We start from the raw sequence: 18,568 nt of genomic DNA on the forward strand, positions 1-18,568 counted from the left end.
TGCTTTTGAACGTTTCTTTTTAGCTCTTGGAGCCCCTCGCTTCTTGACTTATATGAATGAGCTGCAAATGAATCATCACAGAATAAAAACAGGTTTTTTGCCTTTCACTATATATTATTTGGTGATAGTGTAAAAAAAGTCCCGACTTTGCTCAGTGTCTCCAAACTTTGGAAACTGGCCATTCTTTCAGTACTGTTGTCAAAGAACGCAACAGCCCTCGTGCATGTACCTGTTTAGCATGTGCCATGATTTTAATTATCACTGTAATTGCTGTGCAGGCTGTTCTCCTTGCAAACAAACATGTTCCCAGCTCTGAAGAGGTTATGTTTACTCTGGATTTGAAGTTAAAATCATTGGCTGGAAACAGCCTAAGACATATTTGTCTCCTGTGGCAAGAGTGTATGTTTTGTGTTAGTAGAGGAATGTAAGTTCATGTAATGTGACTGAAACATCTCAAAACCTCTGCTGTTGTAAAGGGAGAATGTACAACTTTATTTAATCTTCTGTTGGGGGTTCTAGCATCCAGGTTCTGCACTAACTGAAAGAATTTAAAATGCACTGAGTGGGCAGTTCCTAATGAACTACTACTTTGATTAAACTCCAAGTGAGAAAATTTATTTCTATGGGTAGAATCACTTGAATGTTATTCTTAAATGTGATTAAAATAGCATTATGGTGAAATCCGCTTGTACTAATTCAGTGGGACTATGTTTCAGTTAACTTTTGCTGTGGAAAAAAAAAAAGGAAGATTGCTGTCCAGCTTTGCTCTTGTGCTACAGAAAATGTGAGAAATGAGGCACTTCTCAATATATGTTATCAGCAGTCACAGTTGGTCTCAGTAAATTTTGTGTTTCCATCCTATTAGTAACAGTCTTCTGCCCTCTGGGAAAACTGCCTTGATGACCACCAGCTGTTGTGGGTTTAGTTCCATTTTGGCTTCTTGTTCATTTGAGGGTTTTTTTGAGTTAATTGGTCTTTGAGCAGTTGTACTTGCAATAGCTCCAGCATTTTCCATCACCTGTCTGTATTCTTTCAAGCAACAGAATATGCAAGATCAAAGGGAAAACAGAGTCTGCTTTAGGAGTCTATCTGGATATTGGACGCAAATCCCTGGGTGCAATTAGTAGAACAGATATTTTATACTCTGACTTGGCAAAAATGTCGTAAGAAGGATCAAGAGGGCTACATCAATCTGCTGTGTAGAATTTGAAGTCAGAAACCCCTGGCAAGCAATTTTATTGTCCTGTAAAAACTAAGAAGTGACTAACTATGAAATTTAAAAATCAGCAAATGTCTAAGTCCATGTGCTTAGGAATAAAGTGCAGAAAGTCACTTTGAGACGCCAGTGGTGCCATGTACACTGGACTTGTAAAAGGGAAAGAATAAAAACATGAAAGAATAAGGAAAAGGGTCTTCTTTATTAAGGGCCCGCCGGAGGGCCCCAGTAAAGCTGCTGTGTTTTCTTATGAACAGAGACTCCATGTAGTAACCTGAACCCTGTAGCTTAGATCTGCATTGGTGCTGAACTATGTTCCTAACTATTTGTTTTGTGATTACAGAAGGCTGTAAATTGTCAGTATCTAAACAGTAAAAGCTAAAGATAACTATTGATATGCATATGTATTTACTAAATCTACCCACAGTAGCTGTGACTGTTAGCTCTTCAGAGCCAGACTCCTTCGTCTAAGGAGGCTTGTCGTTATAAATACTGACAGCTTAGGAGGAATGGGTTGAAACAAAAGTGTGTCTTGCTTTCAGTCAATTCCTACACATTTCTAGCTGAGGAAGTTCTAATCTGTGTTTGGGCTAGGCATTTTGCTACCCTTGTTTCACAATTACAGCAAAAATTAATGGTGAATGCCCTTCCTATCTCTGTAATCCTGGCTCAGTGGCTTCTGATGATCTTTCCTGCACCTCTAAAATCAAGTTGGAAGTCAAATAAATTTGTAACTCTTTTGGTATATATGATGTGTATTGTATATTTGTTCTGTTTAGTGAACCAGTCTGCTCGGGGAGAGGCACATAGTGTGAGGAAGGGCACCAAGACTTTTTCCCACTGCTGAGTTTTGCTGGGCTTCGATGAAAAAGGCTTCATGTTTTTGTACTTGTTTATTATCAGATATTATTGTGTTTGAGTCATATGCTAGCATTTAAATTTCAAGCAGGATGTGATACAATATGCTCAAATTCTGTGACGTTATAACTTTGGTTTGCTGTGCTAGGCACTTGTCAGATACAGTCAGGGACCTTGTTTTAAAGAATGTATAATCCAGGATATTAACATAACTCCTGGAAAACATCAAATGTGAAAGAAATTAAGCCTCATCTTAGTTTTTGTGCAAACCAGCTCTTCAGAACCAGCATAAACTTCAGAAGTGGAGTTTTTGATGTGTTACGGTGGGTCCACACAAAAATGTGGAAAGTGGAATCCACCAACTTCTCATTAAAAAGATGAAGCAACTACTTTCTTTGTCAAAGGGAGTGGCTTTCAAACTTCAGGTCTTAATTTTTTTTTAGTGTAGCAAACTGCTAATAAGGTTGCTTTTCATAATTTTGTTCCGCTTAGATCCCTCACAAGTAACTTAGAAACTGAGAACATCCTGGGCAGCAGTTGAAAACCCACTAATCCAAGGTCCAGAAGTAGTGTAATGCAAGCAGAGTTTGTGGTGATCGCTGTAGTTATTACAAGGTCAGCATGTTTCTGGTCCTCCTGGTGCTTCCTTTGGCATCCAGTTGTAAGCGCTGCAATCTATAAGACTGTCTTCATGATTTATTTTAAATTTGGGGAATGAGACTTTTAACTGGATGCACTTCCAGATCTTCCACAGTATGTCCCCAACTTTAAACACTCAAAACACATTCAGTGCATCTCACTGTTTTCCTGTAAACTCATAAGCCATAAAAACCTGCCCACCACAAGTACACCATCATCTAAGCTACTTGTGCAATTATCTTGAGTCTGCTCTTAACGTGTGTTGAAAAAATGGTGAGAAGTTTTAAGGCTACATCAGGATAACGTGCAGTTCTTCCTTCAGCTACTCGGCAATGAGAACGCGAGCTGAGAACAGTCACCAGACTGTCCAAGTCTGCTGAAGATCCATAGAAGAGCAGGGCTTCTCAGCTTGATGCTGATCAGAATTCCACAGCTTACAAAGCGCTTTGGTGAGATTTTGAGATCTTGTGGCATTTGGGAGGAAGAGTAGGACAAGCTGGTGAGAGCAGCCACTTGTCTGTTCCAGACAGTTTTAGTACCTGGTGCATCCAATCAGTGACTATTGTGCAGTGAGTGAGTGAGTAGAAAGCATGCTCACAGCATTTTAACATCAGAATCATGCAAACTGAGGTTGGAAGGGAAGTTTTGAGGTGATCAGTCCTCTGCTTTCTAGCAGATGCAATTGTCTCAGGTTGTCCTGGACCTTGTCCAGCTGAGATTTGAATGTCTTCAAGGATGGAGATGCTACAGTCTCCCTGGTCACCTTCTCCAGCATTTGAACACCCTCGTGATTTAAAAAAAAACAAACAGCAACAAACAAAAACCACGGCAAGCAAAACCTTTACCTGTTACCTAATCGGAATTTTTGGTTTTCTGACACTTATCCTTACTACGTGCTTCTGACAAGCCTGGCTTTGTCTTGTCTATACCCATCAAGGAAGTAGTTGAAGGTAGTAATAAGGTGCCCCTTACTCTCACCTTCAGACCAGGTAACTTCTGTTCCTTCAGGCACATCTCGTGCAATGTGCTCCAGGCCCATTTGCATCTTTGTGTGGTCACAGTCCACCCCTTAGTGTGTCCTACTCTATCCTATAGTTGCGCAGGTTGCCTAAGTGGTCTCTGACCATCTTCCTCCCACAGCTTATGCTTCATAACATGCTAAAAGGGAGGTTATGTTAATTTTCCTAACTTTTTGTGTGGATTCTCCTGTAGTGATTGGGAAGGGACCTGGGAGACTCCTGTTCGTCATGATGTTATGCAGGGACAGTAGTGTGGGGCAGGTTCAGGTCCTCACTGTCCTGCTGTAAAAACAAAAAATAATAATCTTGGAATTGTTCTCGACCCAAATATTTGCTATCTGCCTGTGATTTACAACCTTCCTACGCTTTACAGAGTTAGACAAAAGGAGCTAATACAATAAGGGTAGTATAAGCACTTTAGTACAGGTCCTTTGAGCGTTCAAGTGATTGAGTTTACGACCATGGTGTTCTTGTATTGTGGCTTTGTTTGTTTATGTGTTTCAATTTTATCCTTTGAGAGAAACTCCTCTAAACTCTGGATGATTTTAATTAAACTCTGAGGACTCTAAACAAAACATCCCGTCGAGTTTCCAGATCATCCTTCTCCTCTCATGTGGTTCTGTTTCGGAGTTATAAATACTTATTTATCTTTTCTATGATTCTATGGTTTTGGTGCTTATATATTATCCTTAAGTGTTCATCTCAGGATGATATCACTCCTAATCCAATCTGCACATATTTTTCAGCTCCCTTTTTTTTCTTTGCCTACACACATTCAATTACATTTGGAAATTGATACTCACCTCTGAGAGTCTTAAGATACGTGGCAGCTCTGGGATAGAAAAGGCTGTGTTAATGCATAATTAGGGACATAAGTTTAAGCATGTGTGTTTATGATAATAAAACATCCCACAGACTTTGAATCAGCATATGGAGTCAGTGGGTCAGCTCTCAAAATTTATTTTGGTCTCCCCTGCACTCTCAACAAACTTTTAACTGGAAAACAATTAACAGGAACATGGTTCTGTAAATCGTAGTATCACAGAATACAGCCTATATGCATGTTAACTTTTAATACAAAACCTATGCCATGTGTCTTAGTTAAAATTAATGCCTAAAATTCTTAGCAGTAGTCATCTTTATTTCTCCAGTCTGACATGTGGCTCAAATGGCAGTACCCCTTTCCAAATCTGAGTGTTTTATCAAGTCTGGATAGATAGTTCCTAAAGCAGTGAATATCCAGTTATGTAAAAAATGACCTAATTAAGATTATTTATGCTTCCTTTTTTTGTTGCTTGAGGTTTTGATTTGTTTTCTGTTTCTGTCTTACCTCTCTCCATGGTTATGAGGTGCTCTTGGTATTTTGTTTGGCACTTCGCACAGTGGAGATACGCTTGCTTTCTAAAATCTGTGACAGAATCTGTCTAGCACCAGAGAGGGAATATGCAAGCCACAACACACCTTGTACTAGGCAGATGCTTATGTCTTGTATCAAAGAAGGGGGCAATAGTTACCTTTCCCTGGAGGCTTGGAAAGGGACTTGAAAGAACCACCTCTTCATGCTTTCATTTCTCATTTTCATGCGCTCCTTTTAAAAAAAGCACTCCTATGCTTAATTTAGTTTAAATTCATGCCAAGCTAGGCCATTCTAAACTGTACTGATGTTTCCCAATCTTTCCTGGGGTACCCCCAAAAGCACCCTATATTCTAGTGTTTGAGGACTGGGGGAAATGTAAGGGGAGCTGGAAAGAAATTCAGGATACAGAAAACAGAAGGATAATGTCATAACTGAGAGCAAGGATGGTCCTTATGACTCAGGTGTTGGACTGGCTATGGATCAGTTGTGAGACCCCTGCCTGCCTGCATAACCTTTGGCAAGTCACATTAATTTCTTTGGTTCTCATCCTCACTTTATAGATGAGAAGTTAGTGGTCCCAACTTTCTCTTTGTACATCACGTCTATTTAGCAAGCAACTCAGAATAAAAACTAGGAAAAAATGGGAAAAAAATCTTCTTACATCTGTGTCAAGCATGCACATCATTTAGAAACTCTGAGCTAGCTGAGGTTCTCCCAGGAGGCGCAACGCTTATTAACAGCATGACAAAAATACACTTCAGATAGTCTGCACAGAAATGCCAGCGATTCTGAAATTGCATTCAGGCAGTGGCAAGGCCGTTTAGATACAAAAAAAGCTTTACAACTGTTCCAAATACTTACTAGTGGAAGACTGTTAACAGGCGGGAAAAAATGGGGAGGTGTCCAAAACCAGCAATCTACCCTGGTGAGAAATCCAGCTGCTGGGAAGTGGAATGGTGCTGGAATTCATACCAGGTTGTTGTCTCTGGACACCAGTCAATGGACTCCATCTTTTATATCACCCTCCCATTAGCCATAAGGATTCAGTGTTTTTCAACTCCTTTTCTCTTGATGGCTGGATATGGAGAAGGAGCTTTTTCTTTCAAGTCCTTGCTGAAGAACCCTTTCAAACCTGTTGCCCGGGGTGGGGGTGAACATCACTATTCTACCCCACTTCTGCCTCCTGGAGGTCGCCGTTGGGCTGCGAAAAATCGACCAGCCTACCCTTCCTCCAGCTGCTCAGCTCCTGCTGTTCGGTTGTTTAGTACTGGGCCCTGAGCTGCTTATCTTCAGTCTTCCTCCCCTCTAAATAACTTCAGGATTTACCTCCAGAACCAATGACTGCTTTCTTCTGTGCAGTCTTAGGAAACCAGCATGTTTGAAAATCTCAAGAAAGATACCTCGTTCCCCCCTTCACCTCCACAAATTTGAGATTACGATAAAAAAAGAGAACTAAAGAAAGAAATAATTGGGAGTTCTTTTCCTTAATGTTAGTTGTACTTTTATGATTGTGTTTTTTGAGATTTTCCAAATAGCCTGGAGGAATGGGGAAGCTATTTTTTTGGACGTTAAGATTTCAGGTAACAACTACAAGATTCCAGCTGCTCGGGCCTCGGGCTTCATGATACTCACCAATTTATGTGTGCTAACGTTAAGAGATTTGGCAGCACTTCAAGCAAGCGAGTGAAAACGTGTTTATTCTAAGCTTCGCTCTTGCCCTTTGACTCAATAGCGGCTGTACAACTGGCCTGGCTGCTCAGCTCCGCTCTGCCGGAGCATGGGAAAAGTAGGAGCAGCAGCAAAGAGACAGCTGGCTAGCTGCTGACTTAGAAAGACATCATTGCGTCACGTCATACTTGGTAAGTTATCTTTGCAATCAGAAGGGCCAGGGTTTCCCCTTTTTTTTTTAGGCGGGAGGTAGGTGCTCCACAAGTTGACCACGGGGATTCATTCGGCCGTGTCGAGTAAAGCGTCCCCATTCATCAGCGGCAAGGTGGCTTTTCAGCCCTGAAATGTAATGCTTTTCTGACCCTTAAAAAAAAGATCTCTGCTGGACGCCTTTCGAGTCCCCTTTAAATGAACTGCTTGTAACCTTATTAGGATTTTCTTTTTCATTTTTAATACGTGGATTGCTTGAATGGAAATATTAAAGCCAGCACAAGCAATAAAGATGGATTGCCAGTAAAATAAACAGTTTGGCCTCTGACTGCACAGAGGAAGCAGATCAAGTCAAGAAAACATTTCCCAAAAATCACTTATTTAACTGTAAGACTATTCTATTAGCTGCTTCTTATTTAAAACCTACACTATTTGTAGATTACTAATCCACACATTTAACTCTGTGTGGAAGTGCAAGTTAATTGACATTCTGCTTCCAAAGCGATACTGATATGAAGGGCATTAAACTGATACAGGAAACACAGAGTAAAAGTGAATGGGAAGCAACAGAGATGTGTTTCTGAGAATCCAAAAAGAGTTTGCAAATGATAGATAATGAACAAACATGAAATAATATTTACATGCATGCTAGTAAAATCCTGGATCTGGATGAATCTCATGGAAAAATTAAGACAGATTTCTGTCATACCAGACTTTCACCTTGTCTCTTTAAAACTCTTATGGTGAAACTCATAGGGAGGTATGTCTTGCCCAGTTCGCATTTACTGTTGTAAAAGTATACATATGTAGAAGACTCATTGGTAAGGAATCACATATGGGACTCTATCCTTGAAGTCACTAAGCCGGTGAGTGTATTTTACACCTATTTATGTTGAGCGGGCTCAGCAGCTTGCATGAGGAATGTAATGTCCTGAAGGGCTGACTTCATAATTTGCGGCTGTGTATATATTTCCTTCATGAAACCACATTTATGTTTCTTTATTGTTGTTATTATTTTAAAGGTTTTTAACTACTCACAACTCCCGTTTCTTTTTCCATAAGCCTTGCTACCCTGTCTCCAGTATTCTGACTTTTTAGATTTAAAATCTTGGCTATGCTGTTGAGAGTCAGGTTGCCGGCTGGAGACATCTGGATGGGTTTGAGATCTGTGCGTATCATAACCAAATCTCTTAACTATGTTTTCAGTCCATGTTTTCATTCTTCCTCTGTATTTCTCATTGTTTTGTATACTCTCTATTTGTATGAGTGTATGCAGCCTCCTACGATTATATTAAAATGGTTTCCTTATGCATGGTATTAATTTTTATAGCTTTACATTCACTTTCTTTCTTTCTTTCTTTGCATCATCCCATTTCATGTTTAAATAGGTAGAATAAGTTAGGTAATATGTACACAGGGACTGCTCCACCATGGACTGCAGCTCTAAGTATCTATGTTAACACATACTGTAGCCAAAGAAGTTTACGGCATGCAGAGGGAAAAGGTTATTGTCAGTGTAACTGAATAAGTATTAGGGTTAATATATAATGTATAGGTCTATGTAATGGATAGTTTTTATTCATCATAAAATGTTCAAATGACTTGCAGATGTATGACTGCTGCAGCTGTTGCAGACCTTGTAATGGCATTAGGCTCTGACTCAGAAAGCAGCTCATTTGCCAAGAGATTCTGGCAGTGGCCACAGCTGTGATATTCCCATTGAAAAAAGTATTGTCAGCAGTGGAGGTGGTGATACAGAACTGAACTGGAGTATGAGAAAGGGGCAAGACTGTGTCTAGGTATGACAGGAAAATTGGGGTTCTGAAAGCTTTCATTTTTTGCATGTTTAACTGTATCAGTAGTGTCCTACTGCTACATGGTCTACTAGGGGAGCAGCTGGAATTTATAGTCACCACAGATTCTGGCTATGTTGTACTTGTACACACATATAAGTACAACTTATACATAAGTACTTATATACTATGCAGTTTATGTTGTACTAATTGGGGGAAAAACACAAAACACCAAACCTTTGCTAATGTAAAACTTTGCTCCTGAGTATTAAAAAGAAAAAGCAAGCTACGGGCCCTACAAGCAGATAGAGTTGAATCTCACTGTGCAAACGCACTCTGTGCACAAACTGTGCAGCATGGGAACTCGGCTGCTTGCTGCCTGTGGAGACTGTGCAATCAGGGAATATGCTTACTGAGCAGCCAAAGGAATGCCATCATCCTATGGATGCATGCAGTACTCTGAAACAGTACTGAGGAAGAAAAAAACAAATCCCCTGCATGTTTTGTGATTGTTTTCCTAGGTCTGATTAAAGTAAAGAAAATAATGAAGATTGACATCCAAAATAGGCACACATTTTACACATGGGATGTCATACTGAGATAAACATGCCAGGTTTGATATAGCTTTTTAATTCCTGTGTGACTGGAAAAGCAGAAGCATCATCATTTCTAGAAGAGAACTGGAAAAGGCAGTGCAAAACAAAAGCACAATTTTGACAGGATTCGGTGATAATACTCAGAAAGTAGGATTAAGGGAAGGAGACCCTAGAGACAGCTGAACAGTAAATCTCTGAAACAGTGAGGGAGCATAACGAGCCACCTCACAACGAAGAGTGGATTTTGTTGCTGCCTTTTCTGATGCTTTAAACTACTTATGGAGTGTATAGGTTAGTTATGAAATGAACTGCAATGCTGACTCTTGCTTTATATGAACAGCTACAAAGCCATAAGCAGTATTGTTTCTGGCACTTTTTGAAGGGCCTCTGCTGATTCCAGTGTGTTCTTTCTGACCCCGTTCAATGCCATATTTATGAAAGTAAAGCTACCTAAACATACAGATTATTAGAAAAGAAATGTAATCTGCATGAACTTCACTTAGTAGATTTTAAAAAAAAAAGTAAGTTCCAACCCTTACTGATGTGACTTATGCTTTAAGTGGAGTAAAAGGGAATGTGTTGCTAATAGCTCTCTTCTCCGGGGCTCAGAATTCCTTGGATAAGAGAAAAAAAGCCAGCCAGCATGATTGTGTTGGCTGTTGGTTGGTGCTGTGAGCTGGGACCTAGGTCTGCCCTCTGCCTGGTAAGTGTGCTGCTCACTAGACCAGGGTTACTTGTTTAGTCTGGAGAAGACTTGGTCAGCAGACCAAGGTGTGCTGGAGACTTTACCAAGGTCCCATCAGTGGGAAGCAGTGTGTGACAGCAGCGGGCTGTTGAGGACACCAAGCAAGTCACCCAGCGTCAGGGGCTGCACTTCAGCTCCTTCCTAAGAGCATGATGTGATGTATGGGGCTTTCTGATTGATGCAGGATGCAATTCAGCTTGAGAGCATGAGAGCAAACAAGGCATGTTATAGGGAAAATTTTAGTTCCAATCTGGTTCTGGATCAAATGTGCTTAAATAATCCTAGAGAGCATCGTTCCATCATTGTCTGTGCTGGTCAACAAATACTGTATGCAATGCGGTAGAATCTCAGTAATGGATGGGTGCAGCTCCCATCCCAGGAGACCCTATAGCAATGGTATGAGGCATGGGGTCTGCAGATCTGTGGGAATTCATACACCCCTTCTATGGGAGGAAGCTTAAGTCTCTCCCTGGGAATCTGCACTTGCTCTGGGAAATAAACAGAATGCTGCAAACTGAGAAGAGCTGAAAAGTCGCTGTCTTGCAGCTTCCAGGTTAGATGGTCCACCAGGGAGGTGGGTCTGTATCCTCAGGCATTGCAAAGCTTTGGGAACATTCCTCTCAGGATGTGCCAGTGTGGCACAATGCATCTCTATGATGCAGATCCCCAACCCAGGTCTGAGTGGGCCAGTCATTCTTGGAGGAAGGAGCAGACCTTGGCAGGGATACAAGCTCAGATCTCAGAAGCAGTATTGCTTTGCTAGCATAGCGTTCAGCCTCAAGCTAATTTGCCTAGACTCTCAGCCCACCAACTAACCTGGACACAGCATGAGGTTGGTATTACTTCTGCTGCTTCCAGATCCAAAGCTATTTCATGCAGAGCCAGTATAGGGATCTCTGTACCTTATTGCTCTGCGAGATGTTGACAGACCCTTTCTCTCCTAGAATGTTTTCTCATCAATAAATCTTAGAAAAAATATCCGGAAAGCCTCCTGTATCTCTACTTTCTTGTGAGGAAAGGCTGACTTAGGTAGTCTAACTCCAGGACAGACTCACTGGCAGGCAAATGGGCATTACAGAATTGCAATCTGTAAAATGGGTTCAAAGAAGGGACTAAAGGAATTAATGGAGAAGTCTGCCAGTGGCCATTGAATATGATGGTCTGATTCCAACTGCTGATTCAGATATGTGCTACATTGTTGACCCCAGGAGGTCCTAAGATACACCAGAGGAAGGCTGACCCAGTAGTTTTCATGTTTCTTGCATTCTTTCACTAAGCAGTTACTACTAGTCACTGTTGGACTCAAGGTAGTTTGACCCACATGTACATGTGGAAGGAACGGATTGCTCTGCATTTAAGAACTGGTTGCCAGCTAGGTCCATCCAGGCTGTCGCGCATGCATGTGTTAGCTTCATACTCAGATGATAACAGCCCTTCATGGTGAGGAAGAGCCTGAAAGCGTTAATGGGAATGCAAACATCAACCATCAGCTGATCCAGAGCCTGGTCCAGATGCCTGAGTGCTCCAAAGAGGAAGGGCTTCAGCTAGATGTGGTGGTAGGAATGTATGTCACATCTGGAATGATAGTGTGGATGTTGGCCTGGAGGATACGCTTCTAAGTACTGCAGTGTAGACCATCAGAGACAGGCTTGTCTACTTTCAGCCCAGGGGTGGGTGTGCATGGTAGTTTCCACAAATCCCAACTTGGCGGAGACGAGAAGGGGAATGTTTGTGGAACGCTTCTGCCCTTGGCATTTCCTATTTGCTTTTAGCTCAGTGCAGACGTCTGTGTGGAGCTCAGCTTTTCTCTTGCTTTGTGCTCGGAGCTCAGGTGCCTGGCTAGACAGTTGCATTAGGCAGCAAAGCACCTAATCCTTGCTGAAGGCCACCTAATCCTCTCAGTTTAATGGCCTTCTACTCCTTCAGATAGTCCCTTCTTTATTTTTGCTCTATTTACTCAGCAATTGAATTCTTTCCTCTTCCATCTGCAAAACAGTGTCGGGAGCAGGCCGGCTGGCCAGCCATTCTCATTCCCTGTTACCAACGCCTTTGGTTCTTCTAGGCTCCAAAATGCAGAAACCTATAAAAGCAGCTGGAAGTAAATGAGTAATGGAGAGGAAAGAAAAGTCTCTATGGACTGAAGAAAGTGCTCTGTAGACCAGTGTTTGAGAACCTCTCATTAATGCTTTCTGGTTATTCTTTCTGCATTTCACTTTGCCGAATCCAAATCCTGCTCAAGCCGGTGGGAATTGTTCCACCGAGTTCTGCGAGAGTTGGATCTAGCCTTGGTCTGGAAGGTAAAACTAGTCTCACTGGTTTTCTTTTATTTCATTTGTTTCACTTTCTCCTTCTCAACTCCCAGAATAACATGAATGCATTCCTAGTCCTCCATGGTGAGATTCATACAAAATTTTTATGTTTTTCATAAAATAAAAATCAAGATATGTATTAGCAATTCCACTTCTGGTCTTTCCTTCTGACTCTGCTTTTCTGCCCCTCTGCCCTGTTTTTTGCCCTCTCTCCACGATGAGGTAAATAAAAATGTCTTTTTAATATAGCACATTTTTGAAGAAACTTTGCAGTCAAAAAGATACCCTCAACTTTTGGCATCATTAAAAGCAGAGAGTTTGCCTTCAGAAGGTAATCTGCTTATAGTATCTCAAGTGGAAAAAAGATGCCTTGGATTGTGAAAGATGTTTGTTCCATCACCATGGAACTCCTTGCACAGTTCCCAGGGCAAGGCATTGCACGTGGGGAGGTGACAGGATTTCTACATCACAGCTCAATCTTCAGCTCTTAAGGGGAAGCTGTACTTTTATGATAAGCTCTTTTTTCTAAAACAGCAGTTTGTTCAAATTAACATCTCTGATAGCAGAAAGGGAGCAATGTTAGAGTATGGTACTACACAACATACAGGAGGGAACATTATCTTAGAGAGCTTTGGGGTTTTATCCTGCAGATTGCCCCAAATTCTTTCCAAGTAATGTGTTAAGATACTGGTAATGCAGTGACTCAACCATATAAACAGATGGAGTGAGTAGTATGCAGCCAGTGATTCAGCTAATGTACAGCTCTGGAAATTCGAATTTGATTTAACAAGAGGAGAAACGTTGAATAAGGCATTTATAATTTTTCCTTTTTTGAAGGAGGCTTTAAGGACGTTGGTTTTTCTACTGAACAGCAAGTGTGGAAAAACATAGGATGATAACAACTCATCAAAAGGATGATCAAAAAGGCATCTTGATCCCCACACAGAACCTCCTTGCAGCAGTACTGTACTGCAGTGCCAGCTCTTGGTCCAAGCCCAAGTCCTGCTGTGGGACATGAGCTCTTAATTTCTCCAGAGGGAGTGTTCCCAGATCTCCATGATCTAGTTTGAGCAAAGCTTGACATTTATTTAGACTGAGTTAACTCATTAATTTCAGCTTTAAAATCTTAAAAGCCATATCCATTATAAATTGTCACACATTTTTCCCAGGCTCCTCCTATACCACGTAATGTTGTGGCTGCAGATGTGGATGTGCTGTGCCTGCAAACAGGGAGCATAGAGGTTGCTTTTTGGAATGCTCTCCAAACAGCCAGAGGACAACTAAGTCATTGACGTGTCTTATTACATACGTTTTTCCCTTGGAGTGACGAAAGAAGAAACTGGTTTGCTGCAGAGGCCTCCCAGTGTTAAGAGATCAGCACTTAAAATCTCACCTGATTTTAATGAGAATCCGGGGAAAACCCTGCTCTGTTTAGATTATTCCAGTCTTATCACTGCAATTACACTCTTTATTCAGTAAGTTATGAGTATAGATTACTGCCACCTGCGTGGAAGCCCATCCCTTCACCTCTATGTAAATATTTCCTTTGAAAGCTTACATATGAAAAAGTTGCAAAGCACACAATCAAGAGCTATGAAAAGTCTCCTTTTTCTGAAGAGGTTAAATGCATATGAATGTTATATTATGCACACAGTTGTAATATTTAGAACTTGGAAATTGCTAAAGGGTGTCAGAGTAAGCCTAATTCGTCTAGCAACGTATGTAAGATACAATTTTGCACTCTAATACCTTTCCACAATCCTGCTATCACTAAACTGCAATTGAAAGTGCATTTCAGAGTACAGTTTGGGAGAGTGTTTTTTTTTCTCATTTGGTGAGACAGAACCTTCAGAGCTTAGTGTTTGCAAATATTTGGTCCAACTGTGAAGAATGCTGTTACATATCTGGGACTGTTCTCAGTAACCAAGTAAGGTCCTGACCCTACAAACATATCTGTGCATGCTTTAAGTAATGAGCTATACCTAATAAGCTTTTTTAATACTTGCAATGTGAAGAAAGTATCTAGAAGTCTGAGAATCTGAGTTTTGTGTTATTTGCAGTTACAAGCCTAAATATTACAGAACCTCACTTTTATGTACTTGTAATTAGCAATTGCAAAACATTAAAATGGCATTTCATTCACTTTGGCATGTAGCTTTTTGCTTTTTTAGAAAAAAAAGCAGCCCTCTCACCATTGCATTTAAATAAGTAACCCATACCAATGGAAGTTCATGGCTTAAAACTGCATCAGTTGCGTAATAATCCTTGTAAAAAGTGTAGTATGGAGAATTGCTGCCTTCTGTCCTATGTATTGGACCCTTGTCCATTTTCAGAACTGGTAAGCAACAACAGAGTTTGTTTGGACAACTAGAAACAAAGAAAGAAAAGGGTACCTATGTTTTCCATTTTTGTTTGGGTTTTTTTGTTTGTTGGGGTTTTTGTTTGCCTTTGAATCACTCATCTCAGTTACTTCATTCCTCTCCCCTGCTGCTCCTCTCTTTCCAGCTCCTTCTATTTTCCTAATGTTGCAGGCTTCTCCCAAAAGCCTTGTAATTTTTAGTGCTTTTCTTAAATCTTCATCTCCTGGAGTCACTGCAGCTGTGATATTTTAAAAATTAAGCTTAGCTTTCAAGCCTTAAGAGGCTTTATCAGAGAGAACTAAAGATAAAATGAAAAGCAGGCACCTCTCGACAGTGGTTGGCAACAGTGAGTTTAGAGATGGGCAGCTGGAAGGCACAAGTTAGATCAAGCATGATTTATAGGTTACTTTCTTATGGGAGTGAGGTTTATATGATCATGTCATGTAGGTACAGATATATTCCGGAGCGTATCCATGTTGTTTAATAACATTTGAACCTAGCGACTTACTTCAGATAGGATTAAAGTTGTCAGAATAATTTAGTTCCTGTAACTTTCATGAAAATAAGGTGTGGAGCAGGAAAGATGTATCATGTCCTCCCTGAATGACAGAAAGTCTGCAGCAAGAGCTTTTAGGTAACATCTACTGACAAAAGAGAGAGCTTAAGTACCCCACAATTTTGGAAGAGATTTCCATTAAAGCTTTCACCTTAGAACTTAAAAGTTAACAAACCATGAGGCACAAAAGAGTGGGGAACCAGACTTTCTTAATTCTAATGCTTGGGAAGTCACGTGCTTTAAGATCGAGGGAGTTAGAACCACAAAAAGTGTAAGAGGCTGAGAGGAGTAAAGGGTAGAGTAATCTTAATTACAAAGGAGACCCAAGAGATGGGATTACTGAGGTAAGGGGAAGACAGCAGACAAGGAATTTCTACACCTCTCATGTGAGGGCAGAGCTGGGGAAGAGAAAGTGGCAGACAGGAAGGGAAGGAAAAGCAAAGGGAAGCAGGAGGAGAAAGGAAAATTCTGGCTGGGAAAGGCATCGAGAAAGGCTTTGAAGATCACTGGGAGAAGAGATTAAACAGAAACTAAATTAGTTTGAATTTAATCTCTACTTTCTCAGAAGAAATGGGTGAACTCCTATCCAAAGAAGTGCAGGCAAGGCAGAAGGAGAACAAAGGGTTTGCAGGGAGAATCAAATTTGAAGAAGAGGCAGGTTTGGGCATGGGAACCAGTTAATTTTAAGCACTGTTTAGTGAATGTGTCACTAATGAATGTGTCAGGGATAATGAGAGGTGAAACTTGCGGCAGAAGGCAGCAGCCTGGCCACAGGAACTCTGCTGGAGGTGGTGGTACACGATGCAAGAGCAGAAATAGAGAAAGAGGCTCTTCTGAATAAGACAAACTAAGAATTGTATTTTTTAAAATCTTATTTATATGTCATTCACATGAACTTTGAGACCTGATTCACACATCTGAGCACTCTGGGTTAGCTTAGTTCATTTTCTTTCCCACTCTCTCTGCTAGGTGTATAAGTTCTTTCTCTGTTCACCAGCCTGATGGCCACATGGTTCTGACTGTACAGGGAGAAACGGCTCAAAAATGAACTCCTGTAAAGGCTCCAGGCGGTCTAGCGAGAGGATGAAACGACTGTTTTGTTAGCAGACAAATGGTGGCAGTGTGCACAGAGTGACTAGATGCCTGAAGACCGAGAGCAACTGTGTTGTTGGCTGAGCAGGGTCTTGACACAGCAGTTAGGCTCAGAGGACTGTAGGCAGACCTGGCTTGCAGGAACATTAGAGTAGCTGTTTCTATTGCCAGACTATTAGCCAGATCTTCTTTAAGTGGCCTGGCCCAGGAAAGCCATATGAAACATATATGAAACAAACTAGGTGGCTCGCTACTGTTAAACCAACAGGAACAGTGGCATTGACCTTGAAAAAATGCAGAGCATTCCCAGTTTACGGGGGTACAGGATAATCAAGGAGATTTCCAGCTGCTGTTCTGCAGAGGGACTACAAAACCTGAAACTAAACCTCCTTTGGTTTTGAGCTGAGCTTCCCAAGATGAGATTTGCTCTGTGTGTATCAGCTTCTTCCCTTCCTCGATAACCTTTGCCCTCAAAGAGAGAGGTTGCTATGATCTTTCAGACATCTTAAGAATGAGGAGCAAGGCAGGGAGGACAGATCATCTCAGTGACTCGACTGAAAGGTACACATTCAAGCCCTTTTGCACAGCAGAGAATCTACAAGAGAGAAACTTTTAAAATATCCCACCAGCTAAAGGGCTAAGCCACAAGGCACACGTGTCTGAAACTGCATTTCGTCTACTCTCCTGCCCCTTACTTGAGAAGTTTAGGGCAACAGGGCATATTTAACGGTGGTAAAACATGAGGAAAGAGCTGCGATAATGATGTTTTCCAAGCGGAGAAACGAAGCAGAGTTTCAGGAAAAGACATTTGTACCCAGCACCTTTATTTTGGGTCACGGCAGGACCTCGGGGGATCCTGGGGATATTTGGTGGCTGCAGTGTGGCGTCTGCCCTCACTCAGAGGCTTAGTGGGACCGGGCTTTGAAGAAAGACAGGAGCAGGTTTGGGGAAGGAAGCGTCACAGCATGGCCAAGGACCTGCCGAGCAGTTTCAGCAGGCAGTTCCACCACACACGGTGGAAAAGAAAGAAGTTCCCCCGGAGTTTCTGGAACATGGGCCTGTACAGCCTTTGCGGAGTCCTCCAGTAAGACCCCCAGCTGCCTCCATCCAGTCTCTCTGATTCGGGGCTTCTCAGGGCCGAGGACAGCCGGCCGAGGCAGGGGACTCCCACAGGCCCCCGCCCGGGCCGTGCCAGGCGGGCCAACACCCCCCAGCCCTGAGGCGGCCCCAGGGAAAGCAGCGGACCCCGGCTGAGGAGAAACGGCGGGAAACTGCCGAGGAGAGGGCGACCCCCTCCCCCCGTGGAGGAGTCACTTGGTATCTCCCTCCTGCCCCCCCCCCCGCCCCCCCGCCACCGCGAGGAGGTGGTTTCATCTCCCCCCCACCCCGTTCGACAAGGGGAGGGGCGTGGCCGGGTTGGCTGGGGTTTCCCCGCCTCCTTCGTCCATATTCATGAGCGCGAGCCGGGAGGTGCCGGCGTAGGGAGGCGGTGCGCGGAAGCCCCGCCCCGCCGCCACAGCGGCGGGGCGGGGCTTCCGCGCGCCACCTCCCTACGCCGGCGCGTGCCCCGCCCCCCGCGGTGAATATTGATGAGGCGTGATGCGCGGCGTAGTGTCGTCTCGGGCGGCGCGGCCGGCGATTGGCCAGGTGCGTGTGTGCGCGGTGACGCGTGTCGCGGCGGTGCGGGTCCCGATTGCTGCAGCCGCTTGTCAGTGTGACGAAGATTGGCACCCAGGTAAGCGCTGTCACTCAAACCCGCTCCCAGCCAGCCAGCCAGCCATCCATCACGGCGCGCCCGCCGCCGCCGCCGCCGGCCGGGCCCAGGCGTACCACCAGACCGGGGGGGTGGTTGGGGAAGGAGCGGGGGGGGCGAGCCCGGCACGCGGAACAGCGGGGAGGGGGCACCCGCACTCCGCAACTCGCCCAGAGGGGGGTTAGGGGCGGTGGCGGACAGGCGCGGGGAGGGGAGGGGGGTGGGGGTGGGGGGGAGCGAGGAAAATTCTGGAACGGCCGCCGATGTAACCGTTGTCTCTTGTGGGCGCGCGCCGGCGGGGGCGCGCAGGCGCCGCGCGCGGGGAGGGGAGGGGAGGGAAGGGGCGAGAGGGAGCGCGGGCCGCTGCTCGGAGCCGCGCGGAGGAGACGCGGCGGCC

General features: G+C 43.3%; 1 protein-coding gene across 2 annotated transcripts in view; it reads left to right on the forward strand.

Annotated features, from left to right (window-relative positions):
• Positions 1–17,984: 17,984 nt before the first annotated feature.
• The window catches only part of PKNOX1 (PBX/knotted 1 homeobox 1), a 46,447-nt gene continuing 45,863 nt past the window's right edge, over positions 17,985–18,568 (forward strand). The window contains exon 1 of one of the 2 annotated variants that reach the window (XM_080376750.1): positions 17,985–18,153. The gene's annotated coding sequence lies outside the window, so the exon portion shown is untranslated. The remainder of the gene's footprint in view (positions 18,154–18,568) is intronic. The other variant, XM_080376748.1, reaches the window with a different exon arrangement.

The sequence above is a fragment of the Falco punctatus genome (genome assembly GCF_963210335.1).
Source record: "Falco punctatus genome assembly, chromosome: 2".
Classification (NCBI taxonomy): Eukaryota; Metazoa; Chordata; class Aves; order Falconiformes; family Falconidae; genus Falco; species Falco punctatus.